Raw genomic sequence first — 19871 nt, 5'->3', positions numbered from 1 at the left:
TTTTCTGTCTACATATTCAAATTCAAGAAGGAAAGTGCCACATTATCCTTCAGAATATTGTAAGACCTGATTTGACTCCAAATTGTACTATGAGAAGAAACAGATGGGAAAAGAAAAGAGGTCCCTTTTAAATGAAATCCTTTTTTTTCTCTCAAGAGGCTTCTGCAGAAAACCTTGCCCCCATTCCCAGGGCTGAGGCAAGCCCAGCGAAGCCCCGCCCAGCTTATTGGTGTGAGCAGTCTGGTGTAGGAACAGATATGCCGCCTGATTATGGCACCCTAATTGGTTTTGAAAACACACTGGCACAATGGCAGCGAGCCAAACACTCCCTCCCCCGCGCTGCTTTTCATTGCAGAAGGCTGATTCCCTACTTAAAGTGTTTTTCCTTTCACGTTCTTCAAACTTTTTCTGAAGAGGCAAAATATTCCCAGTGTTTAGGACTGGGTCCCAGCCACAACCAAACTGCCTGTTATAGAAGGAAGACTGAGCCCAGCTCGCTGACTTTTACAGCGGGATGGAACTGACCGATAATTCACTTGTCTTGCCTGGAGCCAGTTCAGACATGAAGCAGATTGAAACATCATCAGACTTTCAATGTCATGGTGCTGAATCCAAAGTCCAATAAAAACAGAGAAAAATATTTTGTGAGGACATAGGAAACATATGGAAGTATGAGTGTGTGACTTATCTTATGGTTACATTGCAACAAGTGAAGTGATGGGGAGCTTTAGAGTTTTGCAATGGTGGGGGTTTGGTGTGAGCTACCCCAAGATGTGCCTCAGTGATACAGAGATTACTTTGAGCTAACGGCAGTTTTAGCATTAAGCTCAAGAGAAACTTTGGTTCTTCCTTTCTATCTACAGGGCAGGGTAAACCTTATTATTAAATGCCTCTTCTTATCACCCCCAGTTACCTTTTATAACCCTCACCCTCCCAGTGCATAACCTCATTCCTAACTCAGTGTCTTATATACCTCAACCCCTCTTTCTATCTCTGAACCTTTTGTGCATGTGAGGTCTTTGACTCTCTAGTGCAGGCGTCCTCAAACTTTTTAAAGTGGGGGCCAGATCACGGTCCCTCAGAGAGCTGGAGGGCCGGACTATATGAACTACTAATTCCTACTGTAACACCTCGGCTGCACTCACTGCCCAAAAAACCTGGCGGGCCAGATCAGACTCCTCTGCGGGCCGCACGTGGCCCGCGGGCCGTAGTTTGAAGACACCTGCGGTGTTCCCATACATATGTATGTATTAAATTTGATAATTTTTGCTTGCTCATATCAATATTTTATTATTATATAAGTCAGAAGAAGCTTGAGGGTAGAGGAAAGTTTATTCCTCCCCTACACTTCCACCATTAAGCCTTTCCCCAACTCCCAAACATTTCCAATCTATGTGACATTAATGGCTCCTCTCTATGTGACAAGGGGAAGAACGATGTGGGCGTGAGGCTTGCTTTGAGTCTTGGTGACTGACATCATTGTGCCGGTAAAGACTTGACATGAGGTTAATGTTGTACAAGCACAGGAGAGTTTTATTATTATGGTGGTGGTGGTGGTGGTGGTGGTGGTGGTGGTGGTGGTGGTGTGTGTGTGTGTGTGTGTGTGTGTATAGAAAGTAAGATCAGAGACAGAATTCATATTCTCCAGAATAGAATTTTGGTCTTTGTTTTAGCTTTTGCATTATGAAGAATTGCGTAGAGCTATAAAGATGTATATGATTGACAAAACTGCAGATTAAGTAAAACCTGCAAGGGTTAGAATGCTTTGTACACATCGCACATGGCAGTGTTTATTCATAGGATCACATTCCAGAATGTGTTCTCTCTCTCATTCAAGCTTACTCAATCTATTTTTATGTGTACTTTTCTCCTCCTCTCTCCCTTTTCAGAAATCTTACTTGGAGCAGCCTACTGGAGCTATTGTAAGCAGGGTCACTCTCAAGGTTATATTTGTTTAGATCAGCAATTTCCAATCTTATACATTTCATGGTACACCAAAAAATCTTCAGCACACCAAAAACAAACTTTTTTTGCCACTCCAACAACAACAAAAAGGTATAATTTTGATTCATTCACACTGGGTGACTATTGTTGTGTTGGCTGTTGTCATATTTTTATTTGACAATTTAAGGAAAATGAGGTCACTGCTGTTCTAGTCAGTGCCCCTGACTAAAATAGTTAAGAATAGCATCTTTTAAAAATTCTCATAGCACACTGGTGTGCCATGCCACACCAGTTGAAAACTGTTCGTTTAAGCAAAGGGTATTGCTATTCCTGGATGTTGGCAATGGGATTATTTAACAAGAAATCCTTGTTGGTGTCAATGTGACACATAGGATGTCACCGCACTTGTGAAAAATCAGGATATAAGTGAATAGTTTCTTACCAGTTTCAAAGCTGGAAATTGTTTTACCCAAAATACTTCTTATTCCTTGTTACTTCCTGATTGGAAAGGACACCTGCAATTTCTCCTGCTAAGTTCACACTGTGGTTTTGCATGAGACTGCTCATTAGAAAGCCTTGGCTGCAAAGTTGCTTGCCCTAAACACTGAAACCACCATGTCTCCCAGCTCTGCACCATTCAAGACCCCCCTTTTGAGTAAGGTATGAAAGGAGGCTGAGTGAGCTACAGAATTGGCAAGTTAAAAATTCCTGCTATTCATACTTTTCTGATTCAGGAGTGGCTAGATATATTGAGACTATACATCCCTTCAGATTTCGCAAAGCCTAATCTGTTATAGAAATTTTTGTTAGTTTGTCACAGATGACAATTTGTCATAGGCTTGAAGAGTAAAAACCAAAACCTAGAACTGCTGTGAAATGAACTATTTAAAATGAATGTATGTGTTCCAGAAGCATATCCCAAGTTGTATTGGAGCATTTTAAAAAGTTTGCAAGTCTTACTGAATTTTTAAATTTTGTGGGGACTAAAATGAATATGTTTTCTCCTGCCTTCTAAGTTCTGTTAGGTGGGCTAATAATCAAATTAACAGAGGCAGATAAACAGGAGAAAATTCAACTTTAATACATGCACACGGGAATTCACATAAGCAAGAGAATTCCAGATGATGAGGTAAAATTGGAAATATGTATCATTTTGGATGAAGGAGAAAGTGGAGTTAAGGGTCTGAGATTTCAAATGAAGTGGGCAATTTACAGGTAGTTGAGGAAGAGCAGGTACATTTTTGCTAGGCAACCTAGAAACAATGAGACAGATGAGGCCCTAGTAAACAAGCCTCTGCTTGCTGTCCTCCCATCCACTATACTCAGTTCAAATTAGGCTGCTAAGGCCAATATCCTAGTATTTCCTCCCTGGAGTAGATCTTAGGCAGGAAAGGAGAGGAGGTCAAAGATTCTTTCTGAGCGGGCCCCCCCCCCCCCCCCCCCCCCACGGCCCCTCTCAACCCCCCTGCACCCTTCCCCTCTGCTTTAATAACCAGCTTAAAACCAATATTCCCAAAAGGCAGCTTTAGGAAGACAAAAATGTGGTCCCCTTTAATTCTCTGTCCTGTCTTCTTCTCTGGTCCTGGAAGGGAGTTTGTGACTGAAAGAGGTATACTTGTGAAGAAACATTTTGAATGTTCTTCACATCTAGTTGCTTCTCAAACTTTAGTGTGATGTGGATCATTTGGGCAGCTTGTTACCATGCTAATTCAGATCCCTTAGGTCTGGAATGGAGCTCGAGATTTTGCACTTTTAAGTTTCAGTAGATGAACCAGGAGCCACAGTTGGAGGCCCCCAGGATCAGCTCTCACCTCCTCATTGGCAGTGGAGGGAGAATGGGCATGAGATGGGCATGATGCAACCTTTCTGAAAAACTTTGTTCTGACTGCTTCCACCCCAGCCAGCATTCTACTCATTTGCAGGCCCTCTTCAAAAGTATGTAGAATAAATTAAATAACGCTGTGCTCTTTCGGGAGCCAGCAGTGTGGGAGACAGGCTGGAGACAGGTTACAGAAGAGACTGGGATCAGGCAGATATAGAGGAAGATAAAGGCAGATGGGCAGACAGAGTCCCTCCTGTAATTCCTGTCACTCCCTCTTCCATCCTTTCCTCTCTGTTTCAATTTCTTTTTTTCATCTTGTTTCCCTCATTGCTTTTCTGTCTGTTGTGAGATAACGGAATCATTTCGCTCAAGTTCAGAGGCAAACGGGGGCTTGTGAGAAAAGTGGATTGGACCAGGAGTCAGGCAAGCAGCAGCTGAGCCCCTGCTCAGCTCCTGGGTGCAGCTGGGCCACTTGTGATTTCTGGGCCTGTTTTATTTTTTTGTAACATGAGCAAGTTTTAAAAATTACCATAATTATTATTCATATTACTCGAGGGGCAGATTCTTATCTTACATTCCTCAGAGTCAGTACACTTCCTTGGAAGCCTTGACAGTTTGACACTGACACCTGTTTAGTAAATACTGTCATTGCTCTTTCTTGGTCAGGGGGAGGAAAGGAGAGAAGGGGCATGCTGCTTAAGGGGGTGGAGTGTGGTGGAGGGGAGGGTGATTCACCCATTAACTTTCTTTTGCTTTTTTCCTTAAGTTATTTGATTTACAGGTGTAATAATCAACAAGTCATCAGACATGAAAAGCCAAGCAGAAGGGAAAAGAAAGGGAAGCCATTCAGTATTGAAGAGGATAAAGCCCGTCCTCAACTCAAGCAGGTGACTGGCGGGTGCATGAGGGCATAAAAATAGAGTTCATCACCTCCAAGGATAGTTTCCATTGGCTTCTACTTTTATCTGGGTCTTGAGTCTGTAGAGAAAGGGATTCCAATTGGTTGACAAGTTGAAGTTATTGTGAAATTTGATAATGATATAGAGAACAGGGTACACCCAACATAGGTAGAGGTGTTTTGAGATGGCAAATTCACAGGTCAGCACCCATGTAGGCCCCTAGCCAGTCAGGGTCCCTTCTCTAGACTGGTAAGGAACACATGAGAGATGGAGCAGCCCACACCTGAGAGGCATCAAATTCATTGCCTTCTGATGTCCCAGCAGCTACCTAATAAACAACAGCCCCATTCACTGTGCAAAGCATTCCTGTGAGAATGGGCATCAGAGTCATCACTTGCCTTTACTGGACTTTAACCTTGATCTTTGAACCTCAAATTGCAATCACAAATGAGTGGCTAGCCAAACTAAACATGCCAGTTGGGAAATCAGTTTCCCAGAATTGGCACTATAGAGAACTTTGAGTACATTTGTGGAGGTAGGAGGTAGCTACAGTATAAATGAGGGGAGAAAACTGCTCTCAGTGGGGTTGAGGGTGAGCATGATTTTTTGAAGATAGTCTTGTTGTGATTTTCTCTTATTTATTTACTTTCAGGAAACATGAGGGTTTTCAATGAGATGTTTTAAACCAGTGCCCTTGCTGATAATGCTTCTTGAGGTCTCTAAATTGTCATATCTGGTATGGGGAGGATTGAAATTTGTTGGTGAAAGGTACCTTCCTGATTTATTTCTTGCCTATCTGCCGTTCCTACACCTATTTAATAAAATGAGTTGTTCTTTTTAATGCTAATGCCTTAAATTTAAAAACTGACTGATGTCCACTCCGCAACCTCAGATATCAGTCTCAAGCAAGTCAGTTTGAGCAAAGGGATGGCACTGTCCATCTCTGCCACCATCTCTCCAGTCTGAGCCTAGTGCTGTCCATTTACATTGGCCTCTTGATGGGCCTGCCTTCTTCCAGTCTCTCCCTGTTCCAGAGAAGTCTCCTCAACTCAGCCAGAGAAACTGTTTTGAGTTGCAGACCAGATATCACAGCTCCATTATAAATTACTTTAATGGCTTTGCTTTTGGGTCCTGGATCCAACTTTCTACATGTGTGTGTGCAGTTCCTCACACCACCAGGCAATTCTCAGATGTCAGCAGGGTCTCTGATAATTCAACTCAATTTGGATTCTATCTCCCTGCAGGGAACACCAGAATTCACCGGTTAAGGATTCAGTCTCACAAGACTGATGCCCACTCCCTAACTTCAGACACCAGTCTCAAGCCCAGACTGTTGTTACCTGTGCTTCTAACCAAATGGCTACAAATTGGAGATTCAAACAACTCCCTCCAACTTGGGCTGCTACTTGCAAGTCAAGGTTGCTACCTGTACTTCTGACCAATCAGCTATAGAGGAGGTTCCAATGACCAGCCTCCCCCACCCCCATACTCAGGTTTAATTAATTTTCTGGAGCAACTCACAGAACTCAGAAAAAATAATTTACTTATATTTACTGGTTTATTATAAAAGAGCATGATAAGGGATACAGAGGAACATCCAGTTGGGAGAGATGCACAGAGGAAGGTATGTGGAAGGGACATGGAGCCTCCCTCCCCTTTCCAGGCCCAACATCCTCCTAGCACCTCCATGTCCTCACCAACCCCAAAGCTCCCCACATTCCATACTCCTGGGTTTTTTGGAGGTTTCATCACATAAGTAGATGGATCACTAACTTCATTTTTAGCCCTTCTTCCTTCTTAAGAGAATGGAGGACGGGGCTGACAGTTCCAAGCTTATAATCATGGCTGGATCTCTCCTGTGACCAGCCCTCATCCAGGAGCCATCCAGGAGCCCACCCAGAGCCACCTCATTAGAACAAAAGACACTTTTATCACCCTGAAAATGATGAGGGTTTCAGAGCTCAGTGTCAGGTATACATATAGAAAAAATATATTTTCTATTATCTCACACTTCTCATTGCAATTTCAAAATGTTTAAAATTATGAATATCAATGAGTTCATTGCCTACAAGAACTGGAATATTAACAAAAACGTTAAGCTACTTATGCATTGAGCCCCATCCCATAACGCTGCTAACTCACTGTTCTGAACCTTATATTTAATTATTACCTTGCTTTATTTAAAAGGGGTTTTATTACTTAAATGTATTCCTAAAAAGTCCTGTTAAGTTTTTGTTACCTTAAACATTATGTAAATGTTATCATCCTACCTGTTATCTTCTGGGACTTGCTTTTTTTCACTTAATAATATCTTGCTAAGATTCATCCATATTGTTGCATTCAGATGTAGTAGATTTATTTTAATGACTTTATATTATGAATATTCCTCTGCCAGACTCTGCATCCTCACCTCATTTTTCATTTTCCTCCTTTTCTGTGCTGTTGTCACTCCATCCCAGGATAACAAGTAGAAGAAAGTAAGAAGGGTGTATTGAAGAAATTGAAAAACGTTATCTTTCTCTCTCCCTTCTCCTTGTTAACTTCAACATTTCCTACAAATCCCAAATCAATCATTAATCTATACTTTGGCATATCTTCCTTGATATCCCAGAACAGGAAGTCCATTTTGTGCTTTTATAGCTCCATGTGCTTCCTCCTTAGACCACTTGCTGTGGTTATCATTTTTAGTACACTGCATCTGGATGACTATTTGATTAATACCTGCTCTCCGGATGGACTCTGAGCTCTGAGAGCAAAGGCTGTTTGTTATGGTTCACAGTTGTACTCCCAGGACCTAGCACAGTGACCGGCACATAGTAAAAGCTCAATTTATATTTTCAAATGGATAAAATAGTAATTCATAAAGAGTTAGGGGAGTGATTTAAAATACAGGGAAACCACGAAATAGGACCCAGCAGGCTTCTTCCTCAAACCTCTAGAGCAGGACTTGGTAAACTTCTTCTGTACAGGGCCAGGTAGTAAACATTTCAGATTTTGCAGGCCATGTGGTTTCTGACAGAATCACTCAATGTGGTTATTGTATCAGGAAAGCAGCTGTAGGTGATTTGTAAACAAATGAATATGGCTGTGTCTCAATAAAACTTTATCTATGGACCCTGAAACTTGAATTTCATATAATTTTTGTGTGTCATGAACTGTGATCGATGAGTTACAAAATATGATTATTTTGATTTTTTCCAACTATTTATAATTATGAGAACCTGTCTTAGCTTGTGGGCTGTACAAAAGCAGGTGGTGGGCCAGCACTGACCTTCGTGGTGTGGTTGGCTGACCCGTCCTCTAGAGCACCCCTGTACGCTTCACTATCCATTGACATTGGATCAAGGTCAGCCCGTAATCACTATTTGTACACCGGCAACAGTGGGAATGGAGAATGGAAAAAGGTCCAGAGGTAGTGCCTTAGTTAAATAATGAAAAGATACCTTTAAAAAAACAACAAGTTTTCTTGAAAAGTTGCCCAATGGTTCTCCTATCCCTTGGTCCTTTTGTTGCCAACTTCTTCCTTTGATATTGAAATGAAAACTACTCTGGCATTTAAAAGTGTTTCTTATGACGGCCATGTCATCACCCCAAATTGCATAATAAGAAACTGCACACCCACTCACCTTGCTGCTGCTCTCCTGGCTGAGTCACTTGGCAGGAGTGACTGTTCCGTTCCGCTGACACTTACACATATCAAGGTCCTGGCCAGGCTGACAATAACATCGTCCATCTGCCTTTGCATGGATGCAGCCGTGGGTTCACCAACATTACCATGAAACCAGGAACACAAAGCAAAACCAAGCAAACAAAGGCTTCTGCTTCACAGTATTTGCTAACATAAAGCCATGTTGACACACTTTTTAATCTGTCAGCACACAAACCTTGGAAGGTAGCCCACACTGTCGGCGTGTTAACTTGATTTGTTCACTGAGATGTGAATATTAATTTACTAGAGGAGATGTGTATCAGTGAAGCTCTGAAAAGAAAGTGGGAGTGTGCAGCCCTGGCATACACCACCCTAGCCTGGAGAGAGGAACGGAGCGATGAGGAGGCAGGGGCCCCATTGTCCTCTCAGAGCCTGACTTGTCAGGCGGCAGATGCAGTTTCTTCTCTTGACCTATGGTGTGGAAATTGTTAGTATTATATACCCCTGCAGTTGGAAGGATGCTTGAAAGACATCTAATTCTGATATATGCGCTCCAAACCCATCCAAGTCACATTCTGGTCTCTACTTAAAGTCTGATGGTCTTCAGGTTTCGACTGGCCTCTTTTGGTGGATTATCCCCAGATGGCTTTCTCTCACTGAGCACCCCTTCTCCAGGTGAGTGTCAACCATTTCCTGGTGCAGCTTTTTGAGAGGCCACACCTGGCTAGATGCTGCATAATCCTGACCACAGGTAATAGCATACCTTTCATGCCAGCATCATCGTTAGCCTAAATTTTTGTACTAACTAATGTCTCTGTTTCTACTTTGCCCCAAATAATTCATTCTCAACATATAAACCTAAGTGATTTTTTATAAGCAGAAATCATATTGCTCACTTGCTTAGAATCCTCCAAGTATTTACATCTATAATAATAAAAGCACAATATGCTAATTAAATCAGATGTCTCCTTCTGGACGACCTTCCTGAGGAAGCCTGGGCTGTGAGGGAAGCCCAAGTTCCGGGTGCCAGCCAGTGGCTGCAGAAGAACCAAGGTTCCGGGTGCTAGAGGGAAGCCGGTGCTGGCTGCTGGGGGGAGGAAGACCTACTTTTGCACAAATTTTGGCTTCGGACCTCTAGTTTAGAATATAATCCAAATTTTTATCCTCTTCTGTGGTTTGAACTGTGCCCTCCACAAAAGATGTTGAAGTTTTAAGTACTTATAAATATGATCTTACTTGAATATAGGGTCTTTGCAAATGACCAAGTTTAGGTCAGTAAGTAGGCCCTAATACAATATGACTCATGACTTTATAAAAAGGGAAATTTGGATACAAAGGCAGACATAGAGGGAAGACAATGTAAAGACATAGGGAGAAGCCATAAATAAGTCACCTGAGACCACTGGAAGCAGAGAGAGACATGAAACAGATTCTTCCTCAGCCCTCAGAAGGAGCCAACTCTGTCAACAACTTGATTTTGCATTTCCAGCTCACAGAACTGTGAGAGGATAAATTGCTGTTCTTTAAGCCACCCAGTTTACTGTGCTTTGTTACAACAGCCCCAGGAAACTAATTCAACTGCTTACGAAGTCAGTGAGATCTGGGCCCACCTTCCCCTCTGGCACCCCTTGAACCATGCACACTCCTGGCCCACTGTGCTTTATTGCTTCCTGACTGGAGCAACACTGTGGCTGCCCAAATGGAATTGGGAAAAATGGGCGGGGGAGGTAATTAGAACCAGAGACATTTAATAGAGGGGAAACCAAAGATGCTAGAAATCCTCAAATGCATGGAAGTGTCCCACACAATAATGCCACTAATGGCCCCAATGAGAATTCCTGTACTACACTTGCATTCACTGAATTCCGTGAACTTGCCCTCTTTACTCCCAGCCTAGGATCTTTGACAAGCTGTTCCCTCTGCCTGGAATGCTCCCCACCTGCTCTTCCCATAGTTCAGATCTCAACCTACAAGTGATCCTCTCAGAGAGGCTATTCCAGATTATAAAGTTCCCATTTATTCATTTACTTTCACATCAGTCTTTAAAAATATAGGGTGTCCCCAAAACATGTATGCATGCACTTTGAATAATCATAAAGGCAGTGTTTGTTAAAATACATTTTATTTTCAAAATTGAGTTATCAGCTGTGTATATTTTTGGGACACTTTATATTCCTAGATAGCCTCATCATTTACTTGATTTTTAAAAAAAAAATCCTATGAATTTATTTGTTTTTCTCCTCCCCTAGAATATAAGCTCTATGAAACAAGGACTGTGTTGTACACCCAGGATCTGGAGCAGAGTCTTGCACATAGTAGGTACTCATATAGAAATGTTGGTTGAATGAATGAATCACGATCCCTAAAGTTGGAAATCCATGAAAGCCTAGGAGTCAGGAGGAGATGAAGAGAAGATACAGGGAAAAGAGAACAGGAGAGAAGAGGGTGTTGGAAAAATCTGGTGGGAGACATGTGAAGGCACTGATAGGGCAGCACATGCAACAGCAGGTGGACTTTTCAAACCATGAGACAAGAGCACCCCTTTCCTGGAAGAGCTTTTGGTGGAGCCCTCTTTCTTCTTCATAAAGCGTGGAATAGGTTTGTAGACACCAATATCCTCAGAATGGTGGAGACTGCACAATGGAACTAGCTTCCCTATCATTTAGAGAAACTCGTGGATGATAGATGACTCATTGCCTTTTAATAAATTCTCAGGATTATTGGGAGCCAGATGGAGAAAACCCAACTATGCAATTGAAATTAAGAAGGACAAGCCCACCTTGAGAGCCAGACATTGGGCTGGATCAGACAGGGACTTCCCAACTGTGGCCACTCTTGCTTTTAGGGGCTTATTGCTTTGTTGAAAAGATACAGAAACAAATATTCAGCAAGTTTCTACAAGGATCTTGTAACAGAGTCACTTGAAACGACAAACAGTAACAGTAACAGTGCTATGTTTTTCAAGCCAATTGCACTTTTATTTTTTCCCTTTGAAGTCCTCTATTTCACACAGTTTGCTTTATAGCATGAAGTTTCATTTTCCACCTTGCTGCGCACTTGGAACTTTGGAGGCAAGAGGCAGTTCTCCACTGGGTGAGAAATGGTCTGTCTTGTAATTCTACCTCTGCTGCTAATTTGCTGGATGACCTTTCATGTTTTATTTAATCTTGTAAAGGCTTCAATTACTCTATAGAAAATTCAGTGAGAATACATTACACTTCAGGAGACTAGTGATGGTGAAAGAATGAGAGAATACATGTAAAAGCACTTTGAGGAACTTTTTGTCTCACTTTCATTTCCTTCATTTTGTTATTTTAACTTTTTGCCTGAGGCCCTTCTCCTCCCAGCAGCCCCTCAACTTTCTTCTCACCTTCTCCTCATACAGGTTTGCCAAACTTCAGTCATTCATGCACTAATGGAATATTTGAGTACTCACTGCACTATTGTTTGCTTACTATTTTATTTAAATCAACTCACTTTTAAATTTAAATTGGTTTACTTGAAAAGGAAAAATGTGCATCAGTATACATAATGACAATGTTACTACTTGATTATTAAAATTCAAAAAATAAAAGCTATTCCTGGAGTGTTGGCTTAAGCACACCTTCCTGCATGACACCTTCCTTAGCCCCCCAAACTAAACCTGTCCCCTTATGCCTGCTTCCTCTTTTGCAACACTCTTCACATCTCTTGCAATTATCAACTGACATTAGAGTATCATTTCCATGAGGGCAGGAGCAGAGCTTGTATACCCATGATGTCACATAGTACCTGGGACATAATAGGTACTCAAAAACATTTTGTGGAATTAGATAACATTTTAATCTACCTATTGACCTAAGACTATCTTCAGACCACTAATGGGAAATTGCAGTGCCTGACACCTCCTTTTTTCTTCTATACCAGTTCTTTCCAACTTAGGGACTTTTGGAGAACCTGTGAGCAATCAGAGCACCATGAACTCTGAGGAAGCTGTAGGATACAGAGTTAGGAGTCTGGGTACTTCCCCTGTTGATCCAAATTAAGAACTGATATGTGCAGGGAGTCGAGAGCTTAGAGCTATTGAATTTTCAAAACTGTGAATTCTTGGGGTGTGTAAATAATGGGTAATTGGGAACTTATTTTTCTATCCCAACAGACCTCCTCCAATGTAAAACATATTCCCACAGGGAATGCTTTGTTGTTGTTGATGTGTTTGTTAAGAAATGCCTGAGCACGTGATCGCTTCGGCAGCACATATAGAAATGCCTGAGCAGTACTTAAGTCCACATGAAGTCGCCAGAGGCAGTCCTAAACCTTACTTGTACCTGTTGTTCCCTTGACCCCCTACATCTGGTTCTAAATTTCACAAGTTTCTGAACATCTGAGGAAGTGACTGCACAGACATTGTAAGATGTCTTGGCAGGTGTCTGGTTCTGCATGGCTTCTGAGTCCTTGACATAGGTTTTCTAGAAAAATGATGTGCTCCTTATCTATTTGCTAATTCCTCCCACATATCACAAGTCTTTTCCTTAAATTCCCATCGGTCTTGACAAAGTTATCTTGTGCACTCATGTAGTGATTTTGATGGCTGCGCAGAGCTGTTTGTCTTGTTCAGAACTAAATTAATAACACCATGATGGCACCTACTTTAGCACCAAACTTCTTAAACTCTCCTAATATACTAATCAGCATGTCAGTGAAATATTTTTTTTTTCTGGATAAAGACAAGCCTTGTGAAATGGATTAGACATTCACATGCCATCGCATAATTCAGCATGCCAGTACGGTGCATATGATTTGCATTAATAGCCTGTACTGGAAGCTGCTGCTTATAGGTTTCTCTCATTAGGTCAAATATGGACGATTTCAGACTGTCAATCAATTACAGTAATTTCCTTTCCCATATTTATTCCATCACTATCATTGACAGCTACCATTAAGTGACATTAATACAATACAATATCATCTTGCATATCTACAGAGCATCTCCAGATGCCTAATAGTTCCTCTCCAGCCCAGAAATCAAATTACAAAAAAAAAGTGTCCTATTCACCAGGTGGAAAGTGGGCTTTCAACTCTCTTGGCTACTGAAGGAGTTGCCCAGGATCTCTGGAAATGTTCCTGAATTCTGGGTATGAGTATTTATTTTTCTGTTGTCTAAAAATACCCACGGCTGCAACTCTGTCCAGTGGGGTGGCTTAGTGAGCAGTGATGGCTTTCCAGGGAGCCTACTGGACCACTTGCCTGCCTTCACTAAGCCTTGACTTTAGATGTGTTTGCAAGGCAGAGCCAGTGGAGTCTTTGTGGAGGAGTTCACATTCTTAGGACGGCAGCAGTTGCTCTATGCCACTCTTTTGCAGTAATTCTCACCTCTACACCTTCCTGCCATACCCACCTTGCACCATCAGTAAAATGACGTTGGCCAACTTTACTCAGCAGAATGGGACAAAGTTCTCTTTGCCAGGCAGATTATTCCTATGTGCTCAGATGGCAGAGTTGGTATGTCTTCCTTCCCTTCTGTCTTCCCCAGTCAAGGGTTGTCAAGCATTGTGCTGCATAGAAGCCATCTCTATTGTCCAACTGTCACCCACTGAATATATGGATCACTCCCTTGCTCAGTTTTGGGTGACATATCAGTAGGATTCCCAGATAAAATACTTGATGCCTAGTTATATTTGAATTTTAGATAAACAAATTAATTTTTTAGTATAAATATGCTCCAAATATTGCATATAGCATATAATTTTTTTATCCTTTATCTGAAATTCAAATTTAACTGGGCCCCCTCTATTTTTATTTGCCAAATCTGGCAACCCTACCCATCAGGTGAGCCAAAAGCCAATCAAACTACTGAGATCCCTGGAGAAATTAAATCAAGACAATATATCTACATTGAGCCAAGGTATTTTGCAAGGGCTGTGCTCACAGCTGTGGGAGATGCAAAACAAACATGGAGAAAATTGAACAGAAGACTGGCCAGTGACCAGGGAGAGACTATGGTGATAGTGCAAAATGTTTGGCTCAAGAACTATAGAAAAGCAAAACAGTATTAAAAAGTAGTTTCTAGTGGTTTTCTTTATCCATAATCTTTTGTGATGACTTTTCTTCAGGGTCCTGCTTCAGTTCCAGAAAAGGCTGGAGAGACTGGCAAAGAAAGCTCTCTGACAGGCAAAAACAGCTGTGGCATAGCTCTGGCCTTAGAGTTTTATTGCTAGGGTAAATATCATCTCATTGATGATCGAGGGAGAGCCTGGGAGAAACAATCATAGGTATTCATGGATTGGATGACTGACAAATTTTTGATCAACAAGTGTGTGATGAAAGATATTTTACCAAGACTGTTTTTGGAGAACATGGAGAATATGGCCCTTCTGATAACTGAGAGAAAAATCAGCTCTCTGCTCTGATGGGGTGGTTCCTGCCTCAGTATCCACAGCTAACACTGCCATCCCTGCTCACCCAGTAACCCAGCATAACAGAGCTCAGAGTGCCTTGAGCACTCATGATTATTACAGCAAATTACTATAGCTCGGTTTCTTCTGAGAGTGAGTATACAGGGGAGAAAAACAAGAGATGGAATTGAGGCAGAGAAAGGACATTAAAAAGAGTGAGGTAGAGAAGAAAATAGATGAGCTGGGGGAAGCAGTGTTGTGTCAATTTTCTTTTTCCTGATCAACTGATATTGTGTGGTTGGGGATAAGGAACTACGTGCTTGTATGATTGTTTCTGTTATCTGTAAGGCAGCCTTTATTCTTACTTTAATGACTTTTTAAGCAGTTGAGACACTTTCTTAAGAGAGTCCAGGAGCAAGGGCAGAGCCAGGACTGGAGAACAGGCCTTTCTTGCTCTGAGACTTGCTCCAGTTTCACTCCTCAGCCTGCTGTCTCTGCGTTGAAAAGCTGCTCTGCAAACTGCCTCTCCTGAGTCACAGCTGTGTGCCGTGATAAAACCAACACACCAGTCTATTGCTTTCATGCATTGTATCTTATTTATGTTACTGTTTGGTTCAAAAATAAACATACAGTCAGGATTCAGCATAAATAATAAGACTCTAGTCTGTCCTGTGATATAATTTATTTACAAAGGGATGAACACACAGATTCACTTCCATTTTTTAGCTTCCTAGAATGGCCAACCCTTCTGAGGAAAAAAAAAAAAAAAAAAAAAAGATATTTAAGGCCGTAGCAAAGAGATTATCTGATGATAATAGTTAACCATAATGTTTTACAAAGAGAGGAACTGTAATCAGATGATAACCTATAGGAAAAAGCAGCAACTGAACAACGGAAACATGGGTAATCATCTTAATGTCACCTAGATTTGTTTCCGAGGAGGATGGGAAGGCTTCTGAGACACTGGGAGGAGAAAAGGACAGTAGAGTTGAAAAGGATTTTAGTGATACTTAAAACTGCATGAGGGTTTGGAGAGAATGAATGAGATAATACCCATGTAATAAGCCTTAGGTAAGAACACCCTCCCAACAGAGTAAGTGACTAAAGAATTAATAAATCTAGTAAAAGAGGGTACTCAGCTTATAATCTCCCCCTCTCATTTCTTCCCCTTTGCCTTGTTTTCCTCTGTTTCTTCATATGTTAAATGAAATAATTAATAGTTAATGAAAAGGTCACCACTACAGCCCCTGATTTTGCCCTTGTGCAGCCTTGAAGCAGGCAGGGCTCTCAGTGAAAATTCACTCCACCAGGTAGAGAATACAGATTTTACTGAAGATTTTACAGGCAAGACTGGAGAGGAAATTTAATAATTTAATAATGCTCATAATGCTCATAATGCTCAGGCTTTATTTCCCAAATCGCCATTAGATTTCTCTTCCCAGTTCTCCCAGTTCTATTCTCAGCTGTTGGTCTTTTAATTGTTCCACAGAGTAGCATCTCAAATTCTCTGTTTTCAAGAATTCTTCCCCTCCAACCACCATAATACTTAAAAAAAGAAATATATATATATATATATATAATTATTGATTTTTTACAGAGAGGAAGAGAGAGGGATAGAATTATAAACATCAATGAGAGGGAAACATCTCCTGCACACCCCCCATTGGGGACATGCCTGCAACCAAGGTACCTGCTCTTGACTGGAATCGAACCTGGGACCCTTGAGTCTGCAGACGGATACTCCATCCACTGAGCCAAACTTGTCAGGGCCATCATGATACTTTTGCAGAAAAAAAAACAGCCTTTCCTCACCTCTCTCAGTCCTTGGCACCAGCCACCCACAGGCCTTTTGATCAGGTTTATTAAGCATTCTTTCTAAAAATGCACATCTCTCTGCTTGCAAAGGATTTGTGTAAAACTGTTATAAAAAATTAGATTTTCTTTGTATTACTGAAGGAACATAATTTATCAAAAAACAATTATCTGACAAAGTTGACCATGTGTTTTGCATTTCTTAATTTTTAGGTTACTTGCTGACTGACTTCCTCCCCAAGGCTAGAGAGTGGGCTTGGTGGCAGTGGAGATAAATAGGTTCCTGTCCAACCACATTTTCAGGATGGCTTCAGTTTTGTCCCTACTGTGGAGACAGTGTTTCAAAAGAATTCTGAGTTGATATTAACTTAGTAGCTGGAATAGAAACCATTATTTTGATTTCTAACTTTTCCATCCATGAAGAGTGGCCAACTATCTTTTTTTCTTCTCCTTTTTTTAGGGGGTTCCCTCCTTGGGAATTTCCCAGTGGCTCTTATAGGAATCAAAAACTTGAGTTTTTAATGTGATATTTCAATAAGAATTCCTTTATGACCACACTAAATCTCAGATTTTAAGATCTTAGCATCACTATATTAATTTCCATATTTTAATATTGTTGGTTGCTCATGCTCTTGGGATTTTTTTTTAATATATATTTTTATTGATTTCAGAGAGGAAGGGAGAGGGGAGAAAGAGAAACATCAATAATGAGAGAGAATCATTGATTGGCTGCCTCCTGCACGCCCCCTACTGGGGATCAAGCCAGCATGGGTCCTTGACCAAAATCGAATCCAGGACCCTTTATTCCGCAGGCCAATGATTTATCAGCTAGGGCTTCTTGGGATGTTTTGATCTTGCATATGGCCCATAACACTGGTGGACTCTAAGGTGTTTGCTCAAAAGATTTCTTATAAACTCTTTGCTCCCTCACAGCAATTCATCCTTCTGCAGTTGTTACTTTTACAGGAACAGTGGTCATTAAGGTCATATTTCTGAAGTGAAATTCAATCTGGATGTACACTTGACATGTATGTATTACCAGTAGGCTATCAAAGGTATTCATTAAATCAATCTGAAAAATTCAGGATGTTTTGGTTATAGAGCCATACAGGGAGACACTTTTCCAGAGTTTTGCTGCACATTTTCTGAAAACCTGGTTCCTGTCAACTTCCCAAACCTGAAAGAGTTCTTTTCTCCTCTTACTCACCTACCTGTTCTTTGATTAGCTCTTCATTATTTGATCAAATTTTGCTCAAGCCCAAGAGTTTTGCCTCTTCTTTCTCAACTTACTAAGTTCTATGGTGCATTTTCCTTACTAATATCTCTTTCTAGGTCAGGCATTTCCTCCAGTTACACTTCTTTTTCTCATTTGATGTGTGTCACATCCTAAGCAATATCAGCTGCTATATCCACCCTCTCCATATTCCCCCTACCCATCATGCATCCTTCCACATGTAGCTACTGCTGCTACAATCGCTCCCGGTTTTCTTGCTTACTGTGCTTCATTTCTACCCTGGTCATTCAGGAGTAACAGTTCAATGATCTTTCCCCTTCTCTGTTCACTGAGTTCATTTGCAATTTACAATTCAAACAGTTTATGGTTGTCAGCTTGCCTGACTGAAACCTCTAGTATTTACTCTTGCTGTTACTTCCTCCAACTATTCCCTGTCACCTTTCATCTCTCAGGTTGTCTGTATTCATTTCAAATTGTTTCTTTTTCATTCTCTTTCTTTTTTTACTTCCTCCCTCATTCTTTTCTGCTCTCTTTACTTTTATATTTTAAATAATTATAGATTTGCAAAAAGTTACAATGATAACAAAGATAGTAGAGTGGTCCTGGGCCCCTTCACCAGTTTCCTTCATGGTCACCTCTTACATAATCATAGTATCATATAAAAACCTGGATATTGACATTGGTACAATATCTGAATAGAGTTTTATGCCATTCTATCACATGTGTAGATTTCTGTAGCCTTCAAAATAAACAACTATTCCATCACTATAGAGATCTCACTCATGCTACAATCATACTCAGCATTCTAACCCCAGGGCAACCACTAATCAATCCCCTAATTCTGTAACTTTGCCATTTTGAGGGTGCTATACAAATGACATTGTACAATGTATGACTTATTGAGACAGCCTTTTTTCATTCACAAGGGAATCTAATTATCTTGAAGTCCATCCAAATTATTACATGTGTTGCTAGTTGGTTCCTATTTATCTCTGAGTAGTATTATATGGCATTAATATACACATACCTGGAAGGTCATTTTTGGTTTTCAGTTTTTGGCTTACCAATAATCTTTTCTCTCTTTTGATATTTTTCTTCCAGGTTGCTACTCTTTAGCTGATGTTTTCAGGAAAAGAAAATCATTTGAAAGAGAAAGACTTACACATTGGTTCTCTTGCCTACTTGCAGCTTAGGTTCAAGCCAGAGTGATTGGCAATGTAGATAAACTTTTCAGAAACAGGCTTGGGTTTTTGATATCTGGACTTAAGCTTCTATTCCCATTCTTGTTTGTTAGTAAATGCCCTGCCTGGGGTGTATGTACTGGATTTCACCTCTAGTACGTTCCACAGAAGTGTTCCAATATAAATTTTGATCACAAACAAAAATCTGATTTAGTTACTTTAGGTTGGGATGTTAATTTGGAATAGCTACATCATTAAAAGGGCTTTGGTGTCCACTCAGGAAAGCCTTTAAGTTATTTCTGGCAAAATGTATTGAAACCAGTGTTCTTTAGAACTCAAGGGAAACAGAACAGGCTGAGTGTCAACTGTTTAACTTGAAGGTGGGTCACCCAGGGGCATTTGCTAAAGAAAAAAATTCACTGGCTCGTTTTCCAAACGAGTTTAAGGCTCAGTATACTATTAGTCCTGAATCTGTTTGCAAAGGAGCTCCTGGCACTGGTGGGCAAGTTTTGTCTTGGTCTAGTAAATCATTGGATTTGCTTGACATTTTTGGTGTCCAGTAATGAAAACTGACACAGGGTTTCCCTTCTGTGAGTAACTTGGCTTCATTTTTATGTGTGAAGATTTCACATATTTGCATAAGGTCTAAGTTGAAGTGATTATATGGCAGAGAAATGAAAGTGTAAATATTAAAATATCACCAGTTACTGTCACTAGTCTTTCAGAGTTGTAAAGGGATTTAATAGAAATTTGGATGGGCACATCAATTCTTTCTTCAAGTTTGTGGTAAATTTTTAATTTTAATAGTTAAATCAACAATAATTTCCTCCATTCTATGAAGCTTTTAGGGCTTGACTTTGTTGGGGCATCCAGTTTTAGTTGACACCTTTGTGAAAGTGAGATCTCTCCCCTTACCTCCCCATCCTCCTTTGCCTGCATCTAAATGCTTCTTAACA

Source organism: Pipistrellus kuhlii, unplaced genomic scaffold (genome assembly GCF_014108245.1).
Source record: "Pipistrellus kuhlii isolate mPipKuh1 unplaced genomic scaffold, mPipKuh1.p scaffold_m20_p_2, whole genome shotgun sequence".
Lineage (NCBI taxonomy): Eukaryota > Metazoa > Chordata > Mammalia > Chiroptera > Vespertilionidae > Pipistrellus > Pipistrellus kuhlii.
Note: the sequence above shows the minus strand (reverse complement) of the source record.